The sequence below is a fragment of the Acinonyx jubatus genome, chromosome C1, assembly GCF_027475565.1.
Source record: "Acinonyx jubatus isolate Ajub_Pintada_27869175 chromosome C1, VMU_Ajub_asm_v1.0, whole genome shotgun sequence".
In the NCBI taxonomy this organism is placed as follows: domain Eukaryota; kingdom Metazoa; phylum Chordata; class Mammalia; order Carnivora; family Felidae; genus Acinonyx; species Acinonyx jubatus.
Window position 1 is genome coordinate 83,892,398 of NC_069381.1, and position 22,349 is coordinate 83,914,746.

Sequence of the window (22,349 nt, forward strand, 5' to 3'; positions counted from 1 at the left end):
TGTCAGCACAGGCCCGACGCGGGGCTCAAACTCATGGACCGCGAGATCATGACCTGAGCTGAAGTCGGCCGCTTAACCTACAGAGCCACCCAGGCACCCCGGTCCTGCTTTTAAGAACATGAAAAGCAATGATGAGAGAAATAGACAGAAAAAGATCAGGTCTAAGGATGGATTCAGGCTTTGTTCAAATATAACTTGAGTTGCAGACCTCTTTAAAAAAAAGAATACCAAAAAAATATTAAAAATTTAAAAAATAAAAAAGAATACATTATTAACAAAAAATGGTATAAAAGCAAGTATTTATGTAATACAGGAATAAAATCACAACAAATTATAAATTTGAAGGATGATAAACTCCACAAACATCATATAACCTAGAAAAACAGAAAATATGATGAACATATCTCACTTGTTCTACATTTTTGGGCTGATTTTTTTTTTTAAGTTTATTTATTTATTTTGAAAGAGAGAGTGGGGGAAGGGCAGAAATGAAAGAGAGAGAGAGAGAGAGAGAGAGAGAGAGAGTCCCAAGTAGGCTCTAAGCTGTCAGCACAGAGCCCAACATGGGGCTCAATCCCACAACCGTGAGATCATGACCTGAACTGAAATCAAGGGCCAGCCCTTAACCGACTGAGTAATCCAGGTGACTCTGAGCTGACACTTTCAATCACCCCTTCAAATGATGATGGCTTTTTATACCATTTTCTATGGGAAAAAGAGAAAGATAATCAAGACTTCTTCAACATAATTAATACATTTTCTTTTTATTATTAATAGTTAAGAAAAACTTCTTTATGTTTCATAATTATCGGTAATTATTGGTTAAGCCACATCTATCATTTTCTCCCAGTTTTCTTATTCAGGAAGTGCTTCTCGCCAGGGTAAGCCCTTGAAGACTCCAGCGCTTTGACTGGAAAGGCTACAGCTACAGCATGGGGGCCGCATCCTTGCCGCCTGCCTTTCTGACCCACCTGAGTGTGCTGCTCTGACGTGACTCCCTCAGGGGTAACTCACTGTTTGACAAAATATGAATATGAAAGAGGTCAAATAAACTGTCAAACAAAAACTGTCCTCCAACTGCACCTTACTACTGACTTTGGAATATCCCAACACAGGTCAAATTACTACTTCTCTCATGTCGTGACTCACCCTAAACGGATATTCATATAAGACAAGAAAAGACAATGGCCTATGGAAGGTTTAAGATTAAAAGGGAATTCTCCAGGACACCTGAGTGGCTCAGTTGGTTGAGCATCTGACTCTTGATTTCCACTCAGGTCATGATCCCAGGGTCGTGAAATAGAGCTCCCTGTCGGGCTCCGTGCCGGCAGTGTGGGGCCTGCTTAGGATTCTCTCTCTCTGCAAATAATACATACATACATACATACATAAATGTTCCCTCTCTCCCTCTGCCCCTCTTCTACACATGCTCTCTCTCTCTCTCTAAAATAAAAAGAGAGAGAGGGAGAATTCTCCAATGCCAATATTATACATCTAAAGTTTGTATTCCCCAAGATGATGCATCATGGAAAATTTGGGATGGATAGGAGGTATTCCTTTTTTTTTGAAAAGTGGGAAAATGGAGACTGTGAAAGAGAATTTGGGGAAAGGAAAAACAGTATCAAGGTATATTCTCTAGTTGTTGGATACATTATTCTCTGGGCCCGTGCTATTCTCTGATTTAAGCCAACATCAACACAGTTACTGGCATTAGTCAAAGCTTCTATATCATTATTAATATTTTGTCTACTCTATCATTAATTTTGAGATATGAATCAAAATATTCCACTGTGATTGCAGATTTGTCAATTTCTCCCTGTAGTTCTATCCATTTTTGCCTTGTAAATATTGAGCATTTTAATTAGGTATATTCAAGTTTAAAATTATTAGATAGTACTAGTGAATTGAATCTTATCCTAGCACTCATCCCATTATATTGTAATTATTAGTTTATTTGTATGATTCACCACTAGAAAGCTGGCTTATTAAGGAAGGATCAATGTTGGACTCATGGGTGAGTACCTGATACCACTATTACAGATCAGGCTCTCATTACCTCTTTCCTGACTAGTAATACAACCTCCTAACCAGACCAGTAGTAAGCTACCAGTTTCAGCCCCTTAAAATTTCTCTCAGATTAATATTCTGTGAGAACAGCTCTGATATTTCTTTTTAATTTTTTAAAATTTTCCTTTTTTTTAAAGTTTATTTATTTATTTTGAGAGAGAGAGAGAGCAGAGGAGGGGCAGAGGGAGAGCCCAATACAGGGCTCAATGCCATAAACCGCGAAATCATGACCTGAGCTGAAACCAAGAATTGGAAGCTTAACCAACTGAGCCACCCAGGTACCCCTGATATCATTCCTTTTTAAAAATGTGGCTCCCTATTGCTCATGAAATAAAATACAAACTCCACAGCTCATCATTCAAATTTCTCATGCCTTGGAATTCACATACTTTCCGCTCATTTCCCTCTCATATACTAGGAGACCAATCAACCCAAAATTCTCACTGGCTGCACACAGATCCTATATGCCTTCTTCTTTCCACATATAATAATCAGATCATGTTATAACTTCCAACTCTGTAAGTCCAAATCCTTTGAAGTTAATCCCCAAATCCTCTTCCTCTGAAAGTTTTTGGCATATTCACCTGAATAATATTCTCTTTTTTTAAACATTTATTTATTTTTGATACGGTGACAGAGTGCAAGCAGGGGAAGAGCAGAGAGAGAGGGAGACACAGAATCTGAAGCAGGCTCCAGGCTCTGAGCTATCAGCACAGAGCCTGACATGGGGCTTGAACTCATGAACCCAAGATCATGACCTGAGCTAAAGTCGGACGCTTAACCGACTGAGCCACCCAGGCGCCCCATTCCCTCCTTCTTTTGAATGGTGTTATGTACTAAATGTTTGTGTCTCCTAGAAATCCATATGCTGAACCCTAACCCCCAGTGTGACTGTATTTAGGGATAAGGCCTATGAGGAGGTGATAAAAGTTAAATGAGGTCATAAGGATAGGGTCTTAATCTGATGGGACTGATACCCTTTTAAGAAGAGAGCCCTGAGCTTGCTCTCACTATCATGTGATGACAGTGAGAAGGTGGCTATCAACAAACCAGGAAAAAAGCTCTCACCAGGAATAAAATCAGTCAGCACCTTTATCTTGGACTTCTCAGCCTCCAGAACTGTGAGAAGTATATTTCTGTTGTTTATGCCACCCAATCTGTAGTATTTTGTTATGGCAGCCTGAGCTGACTAATACAAATGACAAGATACTACTTTATCAATATCTCTTCGTGGCTTTAGATTTTTTGCATTGAATTATCGTTGCTCATGCGGCATGATTATTTCTCAAATTATTAATATCTAATAATTCATAATGACTCAAAGAATCCAGTGATCTCTGGGCCAGATACATAATCTCAGATGCATGCTTACAGAGCCCGGTTTTCTTGTCCAATTCATATTTATTTAATACCTTGTCATCAAAAAACTGAGTCTTTGAAAGTTTGTTTAAAAAATCTTGCATGATGATTTAAAAGCTAAAATGGCTCATTGTTTTGTAAGCCTTAACCTCTAAGTCTAAGATGTTTGTTTTCATTGTCTGTTAAGGAAAGTTATATCTACTTCTAATGTATTTAATACAGAAATTTGAATTTGGATATAAATTTCAAATTTACACTATTTTAACTTGAAGATTCTGACTACACTGATTTTGTTATAATGAACTCAACCGGCATAAAATATTATTTAAATTTTCCTAAAATTAAGAAATCACCTATTTTCTCTCAGCTTAGACTGTGCAAATGAAAATAGTGAATGAATATAGTAAAACCATTTCATTTTTATTTTATGTTCTTTTGTGTGTGCGTGCGTATGTTTTTCAGTAGGCTCCACACCCAATACAGAGCCCAATGTGGGGCTTGAACTCATGACCCTGAGATCAAGATCTGAGCTGAGATCAAGAGTCGGATGCTCAACCAACTGAGCCACCCAGGCATCCCAGTAGTAGAATCATTTTAAAAATACAATGCAAAATCTCTATTTTTCATCTATACAACTGTGTTTCGCATTTATATAGCATTTCTTTTTCCAAATATTTTAATTTATGCATTACCCTGGCAGTTACCATAAGCCTGCTATGTGTCATAAACTGTGTTGGCACTGAGAAAAAAGTGATGGATGAGCAAAAATAGTGGGAAATACAGGTGATAATTAATTTTTTTTAAATTATAGCAGACATTTACATATGCTTACTATGCTCCAGGCACCATTCTAAGCATTGTACATAATACTAAGTCATTCAAGACTCACAACAAACCTTAAAGTTGGGTTCTATTACTGTACCCATTTTAAAGATGAGGAAACTCTTGGTTCCAAAATCCCTGCTCTTCACCACTCAACTGTATTCTGGTACCTCATTAACTGCACAAGTAAGGGTAAAGCTGCTACTGTAAAGTGTAAAGCTGCCATAAGGAGATGTTCAGGGACCACTAAAGGGCTCCATAATGGGAGACTGACACTGGTCAGGAAGGTCAGGGGGTGCTGCTTGAGGAAGTCTGCTTGAAGTAAGACCTGAAGGATGAGTTAAATAGGCAGATGTGGGTGAGAGAAGCATTCCAGGAAAAAAGTGCCCTGTGATGGAGCATGAGCAAAGGACTGAACCATGGCCAAGTAGGAAGAGGGATGGTGATGGAGAATGAAGTTAGGAAGGGTACAGAGGTGAGAGGCAGGGTTAAAGGCTGATTATGTAGGCCCTTTCAGGCCAATGTAAGGAATATCATTTCGTTTTTTTTTTTTTTTTTTTTTTTTTTAAGAGAGAGAGAGTGAGAGTGCAAGCAGCAGAAAGTGGCAGAGGGAGGGAGAGAAAATCTTAAGCAGGCTCCACACTAAGCACAGAGCCTGGGATCATGACCTAAGCTGAAATGAAGTGTTGGACACTCAACAGACTGAACTACCCAGGTGCCCCATCATTTCCATCTTTATCTGTATTATTCTTATTAAGAACTAATTTTCTTACCTTTCGAAAGATAGAACTAGGAGAGTTCTCCTAGGAGAACTAGGAGAGTTTTTTTTTTTTCTCTCTCTAAAGGATAAGGCTATCACATAGAGATAAGACTCACAAAGTATGGGTAAACTATTGTATCCAGCTTTTTTTTGTTGCTGATGGTAGGAAGGTTGGCCTGTTCACCATACTGAAGCTAGTTCCTTGTAGCTGGAAGCAGAAGCATAAATATGGAAATTAAAGCTTTGAACTGGGATAAGATTCCCCAGAAAGAGAGTTGAGTAAGAAGAGAATGCCAACACTTAATTATCCATTGGCAAAGAATGAACCTGCAAAGGAGATTTAAAGAAAGAGACAGAGAAAGGAGGAGGGGGAGAGGGGGGAAAGGAAAGGAAAGGAAAGGAAAGGAAAGGAAAGGAAAGGAAAGGAAAGGAAAGGAAAGGAAAGGAAAGGAAAGAGGGAAGGAAGGAAAGAAAGGAAACAGTTTGAGAGGAAAAAGGAAAATCAAGAGAATATTAGGTCATTGGAAGTGAGAGAAAAATGTTGTCTTAAGAAGGGAGAAGTTAACAATGTCAGATGCCACTGTGATTTCAAGTCACATAAAAAAATGAAATTTAGCATCATCAAAGTCATAGAGGAATGATTCTTAACCAGAGACAATTTTGCCCCATGAGGGTCATTTGGCAATGTCTAAAGACATTTTTGGTTGTCCCAGCTGGAGGGAGAGGGCTGCTGCCTGCATCTAGTGAATAAAGACCACAGATGCTGTTAAACATCCAAAACTGTACAGGACGGCACCGCACACATAAAAGAATGATTCAGCCTAAAATACCAATAGCACCAAGGTTAAGAAATCCTGAGATAGAGTAATACAAGCCGAAATTAGCTTGGAGAGCATTTAGAAATTGCTAGCAGGAGAGAAACAGAAATACTACATAGAAACAATTTTTCAAAAATATGTCTGTAAAGAGAAACTAGGGCAGTACCTAGAAGGGAATAAAGGAATCAAGTGAAGATTTTTTCTTCTTTCTCTCTGTCTTTCTCTCTTTCCCCTTTTTTTAAAAATGCCTTTGATTATTTATTCATTTTTGAGAGAGAAAGAGACAGAGCATGAGCAGGGGAGGGGCAGAGAGAGGGAGATATAGAATCCAAAGCAGGCTCCAGGCTCTGAGCTGTCAGCACAGAGCCCAATGCTGGGCTCGAACTCACAAACCGTGAGATCATGACCTGAGCCCACGTCGGACACTTAACCGACTGAGCAACCCAGGCGCCCCTCTCTCTTTCTCTTAATGGGGAAAAACTTGAGCCTTTTTAAAAGCTTCAACTGAGATGAGAGAAAGTTTGAATACTCAGAGAAAAGATAATCCACAACTTCAGGTACGTTAAAAGGTGGAGGGGGTAAAATAAAAGCACTAGAGGATGATTTAGCCTTAGGAAAATAATTATACCCATATTGTGAAGGGAAATAGAATATTATGGATAGAGATGCAGTTAGGGTTGCGTGTGCTGGGAATAGGACAGGCAATGGAGTTCCATTTAATGGCTTCTATTTTCTCTAGAAAATGAAAGTCAAGACCCCCTTCTGAGAATCCTAGCAGATGAGAGGAAGAAGAGGTTTGCAACAATCATTATGGAAAATGGGAGAGAGACTGAGAATCATTTCAGGGTGACTATACAGTTTGAAGTTATTTTAACTAATCTTCTGTGAAATCAACATGCCCTATTGTGTAACTCTCTCCAGTAGTGGTTGGTCAGGTGCAGATGGAGACAAAGGGGTTGGTTTTTCCACGGTTGCAGCTTTGGCAGATGCCACAAAGAAGACAGAGGGGAAGGGAGTTTAGGGAACTAGCAACAGTATTATTGAACAATACATCACGGAATCTTAGCTGGGCAAGGAGAGATGTGAATAAGGGAGGTAGATGGCTGAGAAGAAGATGCATGAGTTAATAGACTTAAATAGGAAGACATTTTCTCCAAAGCAAAATATGAACACGGCCAGTGACTCCGATCCATGTTACAATTATACAAACTGAGATACGAACTGCCCAAAGCGAGGCATGCAGAACAAAGCTTTGATTATCACCAATAAATGTGTTGTGCAAGATGGGTCCTTTTGTGGTGGCCACCAGAGCTCAGGGTAAATTTTATAATATCATATTGTAAGGGTTAAAAAGATAGGTTTTATTGAGAATACTCAAAAAGTCAGCAGCAAGAAAAGTCACAGGTCCTTTGATTCTACCATTTTCCCCATGAAGAAGTATGCAGGGACCCAGGCCAGCTGAAGGACAGTCAGCCCAGTATTTCAGGAAAAAGACCCCTCCACACTAGAGGGCAAGCATGAAAGCAACCTTCTCAGAAGACATAAGCAGATAACTTAAATGTTAGGTGGTCTGGATTGCAGATTACCTATTTAGAGGAAGTAACTGTGAAAGCCAGCTTCCCAGCACCCAAGGACAGCAGAGACCACACAAAGTTGTGGTTCCCACGAGAGGGTAAAATAATGCCATAAGTCTTATAGGACACTGGGTTCAAGTGTGGTTTCTCCCAGTGATGGAAGGGTATTCCAAGTTCCAAATGGCCCAGTGGTTCAGGTAACTAAGAGTGAGGTCTCGGGGTCACTTTCAGACGATCCTACTCCTTGTGCCATGAAATTATAGATATAATTTAATAAATGATACTTAGCATAGCATGTTGTATGTCTAATTCAGCAGACTTCTCTCACTTTATTTCTTCATCATCCTGTGTGGTTTTTAGAGAAAACAACGTAACAGAGGATATGGTTTCAAAGTAAAGAGAGGTCTTATGAAACAAACCATAATGTTGTTGGCCTTTACCAACTAAAAAGGTTTAAGTGTGACTTACAGAGAATATTTCGAAATGTGACTTCTGATACACACGCAAAAATATTATATACACACATACCTAAATTTCAAAATGGCGACATGTCCCATGAAGATTTTTTTCCTTTTATAACAAAGACGGGGGTGGGGGGGCAAATAAAGAAAACAAAACTAAAGGAACAGAGATGAGAAAATGTGCAATAAGTACTTTTCCCTTAATTGGTTCAAAGTTCTAGAATAAAATAACAGGAGACTTATGGCTAAGATTCTTTTTTTAACTATTAGTTGAGTATAGTTAACACACCAAGTTACATTAGTTTCAGATGTACAACTTAGTGATTTGACAAGTTTATGCACTATGCTATGTTCACAAGTATAGCTACCATCTGTCCCATTGCATCACTATTACAATACCATTGACTGTATTCCTTGTGCTCTGATTTTTACTCCCATGACTTATTCACTCCATAACTGAAGGCCTGGATCTCCCTCTCTCTTTCACCGATTTTGCCCAACTCCTCACTGGCAACCATCAATTTGTTCTCTGTATTTATGGTTCTGATTCTGCTTTTTGCTTGCTTATTCATTTTTTATATTCCATTTATGGATGGAATTATATGGCATTTGTCTTTCTCAGTCTGACTTATTTCACTTAGCAGAATACCCTCTAGGTCTATCCATGTTGTTTCAAATCGCAAGATCTCATTCTTTTTATGGCTGTGTAATATTCCATCACACACACACACACACACACACACACACACACACACACACACACACACCACTTTCCTTATCCATCTGTCTATTGATGGACACTTAGGTTGCTTCCATGTCTTGGCTATTGTAAATAATGTTGCAATAAACATAGGGGTATATATATCTTTTTGAGTTAGTCTTCACTTCTCCTGGGTAAATACCCAACGGTGCAATTACTGGATCATGAAAGATTTCTACAACGTGGAGAAAAGTCAAACAAGACAAAAAAGTTCGACGTGGCATAAAAAACTACCAAGCAGTCTTTTTGCTGGTTTTATTTTTTTTTACTGTTTATTTTTTTGAGAGAGAAAGAGTGCAAGTGAGGGAAAGACAGAGAGAGATGGAGACAGAATCTGAAGCAGACTCCAGGCTCCGAGCTGTCAGCACAAAGCCCAACACAGTGCTCAAACCCATGAACCATGAGATCATGATCATGAGCCAAAGTCAGACCCTTAACCAACAACCACCCAGGCACCCCTGGTGGCTTTATTTTTAAAGGTACTTGAAAACTACTTGAAAACATACAATATTGAGGGTGCCTGGGTAGCTCAGTCATTAAGCATCTGACTTCAGCTCAGGTAATGATCTCAGTTTGTGAGTTCAAGTCCCACATTGGACGAGTATGAGCCTCACTTTGGGTGAGCTCCACTTCTCTCTCTCTCTTTCTCTCCTTCCCTCTCTCTCTCTCTTCTGTCCCTCCTGGCATTCTCTCTCTCTCTCTCTCTGCCCCTTGCTCACTTGCACCCTCCCTCTCTCTCTCTCTCTCAAAAAAAAATATATATACATATATGTGTGTGTGTGTATATATATGTGTATGTGTGTATATATATACATATATGTATATATATGTGTGTGTGTGTATATATACACACATATATATATATATACACACACAATATTGAAATTAATGGCAGCCCACCTTTCTGATAATTCAACAGTAAACAGAAACCCAGTATCTCAATGTTGTTGAGGGAGATGTCATAGAAAAAAGTCCTCAAGTTGATCAGAGAGAAAATATGTTGTCTGAAAGCCAAAGGTGAGCTTTGCCTTCAAAAGCAAAAATCATCAAGAGGAAAGAAGTAAAATATATAAAGAACACAAAAGAAAAAAGTCCCCCTTTTCTGACAAATAAGGAAGGACAACTTAGGGCACACAACGTTGTAGATTTTAGGATTTAAAAAGCATCCAACTGAATTGGCTACCTAATGGCTTGCACATTTCAGAAAAGTTAAGGAGTCCATAAAAATGGGGGTTTGGGAAGGTATGAACTTGAGGCACAAAGGCATGACTGGTGCTTCTCAAACCTGAATGTGCTTACAAATCACCTAGATATATTGTTAAAATGCACTCTGATTTAGTTGATGTGGTGTTCAGCCTGGGATTCCGTGTTTCTAACAAGCTCCCAGGTGATGTGGGATACTGCTGGCCCTTGGCTCACACTCTGAACAGCAAAAGCACTAGTGACTCCCAACTTGAGCACAGCATCCAAGAAACCAAAACAGAAATTCTCCACATATTCTCTCAGCCATAGATAGAAATGTTCCCACCGTCACAAAATTAGGAAATTGGTGGCGTGGGGAAATAGAGTTTATTACCTTTGCCTATGAGTCACTGAATTAATTTTTGGTTTATGCTAATAAAACATAGGTTATGAACATAACCCTATCATAAAAATACCTTTGCTATTTTTCAGATAGTCCTAGAAACATTGATAAAGCAGTATACGCTCACCTGGCAACAGTTCATGAAAATACACATGGGGAATACTACAAAATTGCAGTGGCACCCATTTTCCATAAGAGATATATAGAATCTTCAAAGTTGTAAATCTGTGGACTTCAACGAGCAGAGCACCTCATGGAAGTCTCAGGAAGAGCATTTGCCCTAGAAGGTGAACCGTGAGCTCAAGCACCAAAAGAGCAGAGCTTCTTGCCCCTGCCCACTTGCACTCTGCCCAGTAGGGAAGACTCAGGACATCTGATCAGCAGATGGAGCATTGCCAGTGAGAACCACGCATGGAATATGTCAAAGGGTCTAGAATTAGCCTGCTTTCCGTGTGTCACTGCTGGGGTGACATTCCCAGCCTGTTAAATAGCAGCAGCCTTCTCCCCAAACTCCTTGCCTGATTCTTACTGTGTTTCTCCAATCTTTCAGACTGAGCAGCTACCCTGGTCCTGATTATGACAGATAACACCACATTCTGCCTCTTCAACTAATCCCAGGGATTAAGCAGACAACCTTATCTGTGATTATGCTACCAGGTAAAATACAACTAACATGGGTTTAAGTACTCCTCTAGGTATGAGCTGACAAAACATGGCTACTGAGCTTGTCACAACATTGTGTGGTCCATTTATTCTTTGGAGGAAAACTCATTACTTGTGTAAGTTTGATTTTTTTTTCTATATTTGATATTATAAACCAATTTGATCATTATATTGCAAGACAATGCTGTGTAGGTACACAACACATATACTAAATAAGGTGCCAAAGAACTTTTTCAGCCCAGAGATGATGTGACCTGTGGTAAAACTGACTGTAAACTATTCATATAGTCTATATTCATTTTCCAATATAGGCAGTTTTTAACATACAAAAAGAAGGATACATTGATTCCACAGTATTCATATAAAAACATCACACTATTTCATTAAATATTTCTCAGTATTGCTGAGAAATTCCATTTTTGTTCAAGCTCATCCAGCTGAATTGGCTGATGGCCTTCAGATTTCAGAAAGCTACAGGGTAGAGGGTCCCTAAAAATGGAGGTTAGGAAGGCCTAAACTTGAAGCACAAAGGCATCATGGTGCTTCTCAAACCTGAATATGCTTACTAATCACCTTTTGTGTCACCATGCCTCCTAAGCCTTCCAGAACTATAAACACAAGAATGTTGTCTGACATTTTAATGTTACTATTAAGATATAACACAAAGGAATTAGAAATCACCTCAAATTTTCGTAACTTTTTAAAAACTTATATGAAAATATCAAAGAATCAATAAGCCCTAGGAAGGAGAGAAAGAAAAGTCAAGATGGATCCTAGAGATATATTAAATGAATATAGTATGATTCACAAAATCGGTTCAGACTAAAATACTGAATCTGTTCTAAATTTAGTGTACATTACATATATTTGTATTTCAATAACACTATTACATATATATTTAATCTTTTAATGTTTACTTTTGAGAGAAACAGCGTGAGCAGGGGAGGGGCAGAGAGAGAAGGAGACACAGAATCCGAAGCAGGCTCCAGGCTCTGAGCTGTCAGCACAGAGCCAAATGCGGGGCTCGAACCCATGAATGTGAGATCATGATCTGAGCCGAAGTCATATGCTTAACTGAGTGAGCCACCCAGGTGCCCCATAAGCCACATATATTTTTCAAATGTAACTTCACTATGTTTGAATCTCTAAATAAATTATTCCCAATAAAATACTTTAAAAAAGAAAGAAAATGAAAGCTTATTACTATTTTTCTATGTAAATAAAGAAGGGGCGCCTGGGTGGCGCAGTCGGTTAAGCGTCCGACTTCAGCCAGGTCACGATCTTGCGGTCCGGGAGTTCGAGCCCCACGTCGGGCTCTGGGCTGATGGCTCAGAGCCTGGAGCCTGTTTCCGATTCTGTGTCTCCCTCTCTCTCTGCCCCTCCCCCGTTCATGCTCTGTCTCTCTCTGTCCCAAAAATAAATAAATGTTGAAAAAAAAAATTAAAAAAAAAAAAAAAAGAAGAAGCAATTACTTGCCTTGACAGGACATGTAACCTATGTTCATGCAATAAACTTTCTAAAGTGCTGATTAATTTAATTTAACCTTAACGTTTTGCTGATTATCCACTATGCTACATTCATGATATACAATCCCTTTAATCACTGTGTAAGCAGGAAAATGACTCCCACGGTCACTGTAAATTGAGAAGAGGGCTTTTTTTAAACCTTAGGCAGTTAAAACAGATTAGCCTCTGTCTTATACTGTTGACCTTTCCTCTGAGTTTACTGGATTGGCAGTGAAATACTTCAGCCAAGTGTCCTGGTAAATTAGGCTGTGTTGGTCATCAAACTGAGAATCTATATAGCACGTATCACTCATAGATTATATTTCATGTAATTTTATTTTTATACAATGTACTATGTGATGCTCTGTATAAGGACAGAAAAGGAGAAAAGAAGGAGGGAAGGGAGAGAAAGAAAGAAAGAAAGAAAGAAAGAAAGAAAGAAAGAGGGAAAGAAAGAAGGAAGGAAAGAAAGAAAGAAGAAAAGAAAAGAAAAGGAAAGGAAAGGAAAGGAAAGGAAAGGAAAGGAAAGAAAAGAAAAGAAAAGAAAAGAAAAGAAAAGAAAAGAAAAGAAAGGAAAAGAAAAGAAAAGAAAAGAAAAGAAAAGAGGGGCGCCTGGGTGGCTCAATTAGCTAAGCGTCTGACTTTGACTCAGGTCATGATCTCGTGGTTCACAAGTTTGAGCCCCGCATCGGGCTCTGTGCTGACAACTCAGAGCCTGGACCCTGCTTCAGGTTCTGTGTCTCCCTCTCTCTCTGCCCCTCCTCTGCTGGCTCTCTCTCTCTCAAAAATAAACAAACATTAAAAAAATAGACTACTTTTAAAAAAAGAAAAGAACAAGTGCTGGCAATGATGTGGAGAAATTGAAACCCTGTGCACTGTTGATGGGAATGTAAAATGGTACAGCTGCTATGAAAAACAGTATGACAGACCCTCAAAAGATTAAAAATTGAATTACCATATGATCTAGCAATTCCACTTCTGAGTGTATTTCCAAAAGAACTTAAAGCAGAGTCTCAAAGAGATATTTGTACACCTATGTTCACAGCAGCATTATTCACAGTAGGTAAGACATAAACAACCCAAATGTCCAATGACACATGCATAGATAAACAAAATGGGGTAAATGCATACAATGGAATATTATCCAGCCTTAAAAAGGAAGGAAATTCTGACACATGACAACATGAGTGAACCCTAAGGAGGTGATGGTAAGTGAAATAAGCCAGAAATGTTAGCCTAAAGTAAATGTCAAAAATGTTAGCCTAAAGTAAATTATTCGTTGATCCAGAAACAAAAGTATAAATATAATATAATCCATTAAGTTACCCATTCCTTCCATCTTTCACTCATTCTTATAGCCATTATTGAATGGCTTTCAGTGTCAGGTACTACACCAGGCAATGGAGATCCTGATGTAATACAGGATACTATTTTAAAGATATAAATGTACCTTTACCATTTGCCTTTGCAACATACCAGACTTTCTCCCATTTGGCCTAGGATACCCAACTGCCTCAGTAAGAGTCCTGGGTTGCTAAAGAATTAATGTAAAGAGAAAGTGTTAATATTAAACACTTTTCACTGAAAATATGATTTTGCAGCAAGACTATAGGCATGTTTGACACAGAACTTTGTAAGTTCTTTTATCTCTCATTTAACATTAGAGACAGGGACTAATGAACTAGTTCCTGGTAGGAAGGAAGGGAAATCCATTCCTTCTGGGCTTGAGTAATTGTGAAAGTGTGACCATCTAAAGAGAGAGGGACGTGAGAGAAATAGTGTGATGTGATGTGTCCTGTGGGAACAAGTCAGACAGGTTCAGGGCATTATTAGAATATAAACTCCAGGGGCACCTGGGTAACTCAGTTGGTTAAGCATCTGACTTCAGCTCAGGTCCTGATCTCGCAGTTCATGAATTTGAGCCCTGCATCTGGCTCTGTGCTGACAGCTCAGAGCCTGGAGCCTGCTTCAGATTCTGTGTCTCCCTCTCTCTCTGCCCCTCCCCTGCTCATGTGCTCGCTCTCTCTCTCTCTCTCTCTCTCTCTCTCTCTCTGTCTCAAAAATAAATAAACATTAAAAAAAATTTTTTTAAAGAATAGAAACTCCAGATAGGCAAGGATTTATGTCTGCTTTGTTCATTACTGTTCCTACAGTTCTTGAATGGTGCTTACCACACAGCAGGTACAGTATTTGTCAAATGCATAGAGGACTTTTTGTTCTGCTCCCTATTTTGAACTCTGGTTGAAGAGTGTTATGCTAGGTAAAAAAAAAAAAGGTGGGGAAGGTCCAAAAAGGGGAGCCCCATCATGGTTAGGAGGGTAAAGCAAGGACATCAGTTACAGGCAGGACCTAGTTTCCATCCCCAGCCCATATTACATGGATCCACCATGGCAGAGTGAGGTGATTCCAGCAAAGGCTTATGAAATGGATGCCTTGGCCCTTGGGCAAGGTTAAGAACCCTTCAGACTCTTGGAGGGGTTCTGCAGTAGAAGGAGGACCTCAAGGAAGCCTAAACAGCAGAGAAGGCTTCTAGGCTCTGACCAAGCCAAGAAAGAATGACCAGGAATTTATCAGCTATACACATTAGTAGCTTATGTCAACAGGATAACCAGGAACAGGACTATACAGATGTACTTTAGGTAACACCAGCCCCTACACAATGCCCAGTTCAAGGCCACAGAGTTCAACTCCTCCATAGCAATGATTCCATGTGAGACCCTGCTCTGTATGGCAGACATCAGCTTAGAAGTACGGAGAAGGGGGATGGAAACAATAAAACAATTATTTCATAGAGGCAAGTTTAAAGAGATTATTATTATTTTTATATATTTGAAAAAGAGAGAGAACACAAGCAGGGGAGGGGCAGAGAGAGAGGGAGAGAGAGAATCTGTGCTGAAAGTGCAGAGCCCAATGTGGGGCTTGATCCCATGAACCACGAAATCATGACCTGAGCTGAAATCAAGAGTGAGACACTGAACCTACTGAGCCACCCACGTGCCCCAAAGAAATTATTTAAATAATTGGATCAGGATTAGTTTCAAAACAGACAAAAATTATTTTTGCTTTCCCATGTCCAGCAGTTGGAGAACAGTAAAGGGGACCAGAGCAGTTTTTAAAAATATAGATGGAAACAACCTAGGATGATGGGCATTAAGGAGGGCAGTTGTTGGAATGAGCACTGGGTGTTATATATAAGTGATGAATCACTAAATTCTACTCCTGAAATCATGAAAGAAAGCAAGAAAGAAGGGGAGGGAGAGACAGAGAGGAAGGAAAGGAAGGAAAGGAAGGAAGGGAAAGGAAAGGAAAGGAAAGGAAAGGAGAGGAGAGGGGAGGGGAGGGGAGGGGAGGGGAGGGGAGGGGAGGGGAGAGGAGAGGAGAGGAGAGGAGAGGAGAGGAGAGGAGAGGAGAGGAGAGGAGAGGAGAGGAGAGGAGAGGAGAGGAAAGAAAAAGAAAGGAAACAGCCTAAGTATCTATCAATGGACGAATGGCTAAAGAAGTTATAGTATGTATGGGGGCTGAGGGTGGGAGAAATGGGGAGATATTGTAAGGTTACAAACTTGCAACCAATAGATAAATAAGTCCTGGATATCTAATGTATAGCATAGTGGTTATAGACAATAATACAGTATTATGAACTTCAAAGAGGCCAGGTCTTACTAGAAGACTAGGTCTTACAGGTTTGCATCCCCAAAAAGAAATGATTATGTGATGTGGTGGAATGTTAGTTAACTCTATAGTGGTAATCATATTTGCAATATATATCAAATCAACACATTGCACACCTTGAATTTACACAATGGTATATGTCCATTATATATCAATAAAAACTTTTTTTTTTAAGGAAAGTCTGAGAAACTGTCACAGCCAAAAGGAGTTTAAGGAGACATGACAACTAAACGTTATGTGGTATCCTGAAGGGCTCCCAGAACAGAAAAAGGATAGGAGGTAAAAAGTGAGGAAATCTAATAAACTATGGACTGTAATAATGTATCAATATTGGTTCACTAATTGTAACACATGAATAATACTATTGTAAGATCTTAACAACAGGGGAAACTGGGATCTCTCTGTATTCTCTTTGCAACTATTTTCTTACCTCAAACTATTCTAAAATAAAAGTCTTATTTAAATTTTTTTAAAAAGAAGAAAGTATAGTTTTCTTAATACATCTAAGAAATGTAAACAATTTACAGCTGTGCCATCCAGACACAGGAAACACAATCCCTGCCTCAAAAACTCTAGTGAGAAAGAGAAAAGGCGGTTATTATACAACATGATATCATACATCATACAACAGAGGACATGAAAGAGGAACACCTAACCCAGACCCATGGGAAAGAGGGCAAGGCAGGGAAAGATTTCCTGAAGCAGCTGTCCTGAGATGACTGAGTATTAGATTAGCCAGAATATTCCTAGAAGAAAACAAACTCACTGTTGTCATAGCCATATATAAAGTCAGCAATATCCAAATTCAATTTAGAAAACCTTTATTGATTTCCAGGCCATGGGGATAACATCAATGCCCTCAGATTTAGAGTTGACTGAACAGAGTCGCTGAGAATACAATTGAAATCCCACTCTTCCACTTGATTCCTACACGACCTTAAACAAACTACTTAACCTTGGGCACGCAGTTTACATACCTTTAAATTGGGGGTAACAATAGTGTCCTGGGAATTGAGTTATTTCATGTAATGGGCTTAGAACAGTGCCTGGCACCTCCTAGATGCTCATTAAACATTCATTGTTATTAACTATTTATAGGGTATATATTAATTTTGAAACATTTCAGACATTTTATTTTTATATATCCTTGAAAGATAAATTACAGCTTAGGAATTAGACCACAAAAGAAGTTAAGGGGCTTATGTAATGCCTGAAGAAGAATGCTTTCCCCTAATTCTTTTTTTTTTTTTTTTTTTTTTAAAGAAAGAGCTTCCCTAAATAAACCTCTGGCTTCTCTTTGCACTAGTTAATTTACTCCATTCCTGGGGAGTGGAGAGTGATTTACCTGGTTGGTAAATTTGTGGAAAAATAACCGGTGAGCTTGGCTTACCTCTGTCCTTTTTTTGTTTTTAAGCTTATTTATTTTGGGGCGGGAGAGTGAGCGGGGGAGGGGCAGAGAGAGAGAAGGACAGAGGATCCGAAGCAGGCTCTCTGTTGATAGCAGAGGGTCCCACATGGGGCTCAAACTCGGAACCGTTACATCATAACCTGAGCTGAAGTCAAACGCTCAACCGACTGAGCCCCCAAGGCGCCCCACCTCTGTCCTTTTCTGAAAATAAACATGCAATGAGCATGATTTCTCCAGTCTGTCCATAATGGGTTAGGTAAACTGGCTGGTTCTGGAGTTCAGTTGTAGCAAGCTCATTTGGCTAATAGGTCTATAGCTGCAATCTCCAACTGGACTTTTTAAAGTTTGGGGGAAGTTTGCTCAATCACCCCCAAGCTTTCTGACAGAAAACTAAGGTGTTTGTGAAACATCTCTCCATGTGGTCAAGCACATTAAACAATCAGTTCCATTTCTTGCCTTGGAGACACTCCTCCTGGGCCTTCCATCCCCCTGCTCCAAACCGCATTGCTTTGATAACAATTAAAATGGAAAATAAAGTGCCACGCAAACTGTGGCAGACACTACTAGTTATTCATTCTCTTTCCTTAATAACAAAACCTGTGTTTTGGCTAGTCTCATTGCTGCCCAGACACAAGTTACATTTGTGTGTACCTTGTGACCAAGTTTTGGCTAATGAGATAGAAGCAGAAATGCTGTCTGGTATTTCCAGGAAAGCTTAAAGGGAAGAGGTATACCCTTCTTTTCCTCTTCTTCCATTATATTGCCTGAACTTGGATATGATAGCTGGAGTTCTGGCAGCCTTGTGGTACTATGATAAGATCCACATAATAAGAGGGAGGAAGCTGTGAGCTAGAGAGATCCTGGCTTCCGACTGCCCTTACAGACCTGCCACACCAGCTTTGAATTGCTCACCTCTAAACTTTTATGCAAGAAAGAAACAAATTTATCTCTTGTTTAAGCCACTGTTGCCTTGTTGTTGTTGTTGTTGTTGTTGTTTTCTGTCATATGCAGCTGAAGTGGTCCTGACAAATATAGAAAATCAGTTCAAGTCTTCCTTCCTTCATCCTTGTTCCCCAACCAGGCTGCCAACTCCATCCTTCCACAGGGAAATTCTGGAGGCAGGATTTCAACAGGAAGTTAAATTTATTTGCAAGGGTAAAAATGATTTAGCTCTAAATTTAGGGCCAAAGAACATTTTAAAATACCTATCTTTAGAAAAAAGAAACCATCACCACTAAAACACCCTCTCGAGTTTCCTCTTACCATGGTTTCAAAGCATTCCATATGCTCTTTTTGGTCAATTTGTTATATCAATGCTTAGGACTTTTTTAATGACTTTTCCCACGCAAGTTTTGGCTTTTGTTTTTGTTTTTTTAAATAAAATACAACTATCTTTACCTCCATTACATGTACATGTCAATAATTGTTCTAATAAATATTAATTGTACAGCAACAAAACCTTACTTCTTTCTTACGTCCTTCCTCTGTTCTCTATGATTTAGGCTAAAACCTTGGGCTCTGACTTCCTTTTCTGAGTTCACCTTTATATTCCCTCTTCACAGAGTAAGATAACAGACCTTTAGATTCTTTTTGTTGGCCAGGCTCTGGGAGACTTCCTCTTCATCTGCTTTGTCTAACTGCCATCAGAACCCAGCAAAGACAACTGGCCATCAGCTCTTCTCTTTTTAGGCTATCATTTATTAAAAGCCTGATTTTTACCAAGGGCTATATAATAGATGCCTTGAATGCTTTCATTATTTCATTTAATCTTCAAAACCACCCTCCAAATGAAGCATTATTCTCTCCAATTTACAGATGAATCAACTGTAATTCAGAGAGATTAAAACTAATCCCGAGTTTGTTTCCAAAATGCGTTTTCTTTGTGTTGTACTATCCTTTTTTGAAAAATCTCTCTCTGGTTTCTGTATCTCTATCACCATTATATTAGGTCCTTCTTCTTGTCTGACTCCAGCTCTATTTCCTTCCTATCTTCCCTTCTCTTCCCTGGCTAAGTCTGGATATTTCCCAAAAACGCAGAATAAACTGTTCTACTTAGAAGAGATTTTGAAAACACAATTCCAAATTTTACAAAATAAAATTATTCATAATGTCAGTATATAATCACTACAAAATTAAGATACACAAAAAATGCTGATGAATATAAAAGCCAAATAAGGCAGATCCCTCCACTTCAGACCCAGAATCTTACAGGACTGGGACCAGACTATACATAATACCCTAAATAACTCCTTTCCTTTCCCAAAACAGACACTCCCATACACAGACCTTAAGAAACACTCTAGTGTTTTCTGACCCTTCTGACCACAGCCCTTCTCCCACTCCCCAGATACATTCATATCAATGTTTTAGAAAACAGTAGAGTCACTGCCAAATAGCTGAGATTATCCATCAGATGTTCCTCAAGGAGATTCTTCTCCTGACAACTCTAGCATGAGATTATTGTGTATATATAGATCTCTGTTATGCACACGACAGGCACATGACAAATGTTTGCCAAAATGAAGGCAGCACATGGTACCACTGTAGCTCTAGACTGCAGATTCACTGGCATTCCAAGAACTTCACAAATAGCACACTTAGCGTGACTCTTCTTTTTTAAAAAGGACGCTGTGTGGCTTGTAAATGTAATCTCTGAGACACATCACATTGAATCATAATTTTTCCATTACTTGACCTTCTTCACTTTCTTTCACAGTATGAAATCTCCAAAATTAAGATCATTTGGATTGACAAATCTTTTAAAATGCAAGCATTTGTGTAAGAATAACTCACCACTAAAGGAATTCATTTTGTCAGTCTATTTTACTCCTTGTTTTAGCTGGAATATTGGGCCCTAAAGTGACAGTTTTGCTGGTGGAGGGAGAACAGGGAAAGCTAATTTTGGAGCCCTGGAGAAGAGTGATCAACAGGAGAGCAGTGTGATGAGATGGTCATAGGAGAGACTCAAAGGGGGTACGGAAAGGAGACCCTGAAGACAAACATAAACATGAACTGTATTCCACATCAGTCAGGGTCCCATCCTAGTATTTGTACTTACACATGTCTCAGGCACAGTTCTAAGTCCTCATTTAATTAATAGTAGGCACTATTTTTATCCCTGTTTTACAGTTGTAAAAACCAAAGCACAAAAAGGTTGAGTATATTCCATTTGTTTTTTTTTCAATATATGAAGTTTATTGTCAAATTGGTTTCCATACAACACCCAGTGCTCATCCCAAAAGGTGCCCTCCTCAATACCCATCACCCACCCTCCCCTCCCTCCCAACCCCCATCAACCCTCAGTTTGTTCTCAGTTTTTAAGAGTCTCTTATGCTTTGGCTCTCTCCCACTCTAACCTCCTTTTTTTTTTTTCCTTCCCCTCCCCCATGGGTTTCTGTTAAGTTTCTCAGGATCCACATAAGATTGAAAACATATGGTATCTGTCTTTCTCTGTATGGCTTATTTCACTTAGCATAACATTCTCCAGTTCCATCCATGTTGCTACAAAGGGCCATATTTCATTCATTCCATTTGTTTTTAATGTTTATTTATTTTTTGAGGCGGGGGGGAGAGAAAGCACGCAAGCGGGGGGCAGAGAGAGGGACAGAGAATCTGAAGTGGGCTCTGCACTGACAGCAAAGAGTCGGATGTGGGGCTCAAACTCACGAACTTCAAGATCATGACCTGAGCCAAAGTCAGATGCTTAACTGACTTTAACCATCCAGGCGGCCAAGGTTAAGTACCTTAGAAAGCTGAACAGCCAATTAGTGGCAGAGCTGGGATTAAAACACAGGCACATTTCATAATCATGAATGGTTATGCTTTTACACAGCATAATTTTTGAGAGTGGTGGCTCTCAGACATGTTTTTGACCATGACTCCCAGTAGGAATACAGGACTCACTACAACAAAACATAAGTAACAGAAACAGAAGTTTCTTGAAATAATAGTCTTACCAGATGCAATGCACTCAGATCATTCCTATTTTACTTTAAAAATTGTTGGTTGCAGGGCGCCTGGGTGGCTCAGTTGATTAAGCATCCGACTTAGGTCGTGATCTCACAGTTCCTGGATTAGAGCCAAGTGTCGGGCTCTGTGCTGACAGCCCAGCTTTCTTTGGATTCTGTGTCTCCCTTTCTTGCTGCCCCTCCCCTGCTCGCATTCTCTCTCTCTTTCTCTCTCTCTCCCCACCCTCAAAAAAAAATAAACATTAAAAAAATTGTTGGTTGCAACTAAATTACTTTTATAACCCTCAATGGGTATGATTTACAATCCTCAATGTGACTTACAAATTGAAGAACACTACTTTCTCATCATCAGTATAAGCTCTACTTTCAAAATAGATCCATAATTCAACAACTTCTCACCACCTTCATTGCTATACCTTCTTTACACACACACACACACACACACACACACACACACACACACACACCCAACATCATTGTATCTTGGTTAATTGAAATAACTGCTTAACTGGTCTCGCTTCCTTCCTCACCACACCCTCCAGTTTATTTAGCTATTTTCCATAAAGTTGCAGGGTAATCCTTTAAAAGGTCTATCAGATGAGGTCACTCCTCTTTTCAAAATGCTCCAACGTCTCTTTTGCCCATATTAAAAGCCCAAATCCTTGCAATGGCCTACAAAGCCTTACAAGATCTGGCTGTCAAGCCCCCCCCCAGCCCTTATCTGTCCTAATCTCTTACCACTCTCTTCACTCAGCTATGGTGGCCTCCTTAAATCCACAAGGGTGCTCCTACCTCATGGCCTTTGAACTTTCTGTACCTCTATATGTAACCCTCTACCCTGGATATCCTCTTTGCTCTTTCTCTCATTGGGATCAGATGTCAACTCACCAGCAAGTCCTTTACTGACTATTGTATTTACAATTGCAAACT

The 22,349-nt window shown here is 39.4% G+C and overlaps 1 protein-coding gene across 4 annotated transcripts in view; it reads right to left on the reverse strand.

Moving 5' to 3' along the window:
• The window catches only part of FRRS1 (ferric chelate reductase 1), a 103,722-nt gene that overhangs the window by 80,380 nt on the left and 993 nt on the right, over positions 1-22,349 (reverse strand). The gene's annotated exons all lie outside the window — the stretch shown is intronic.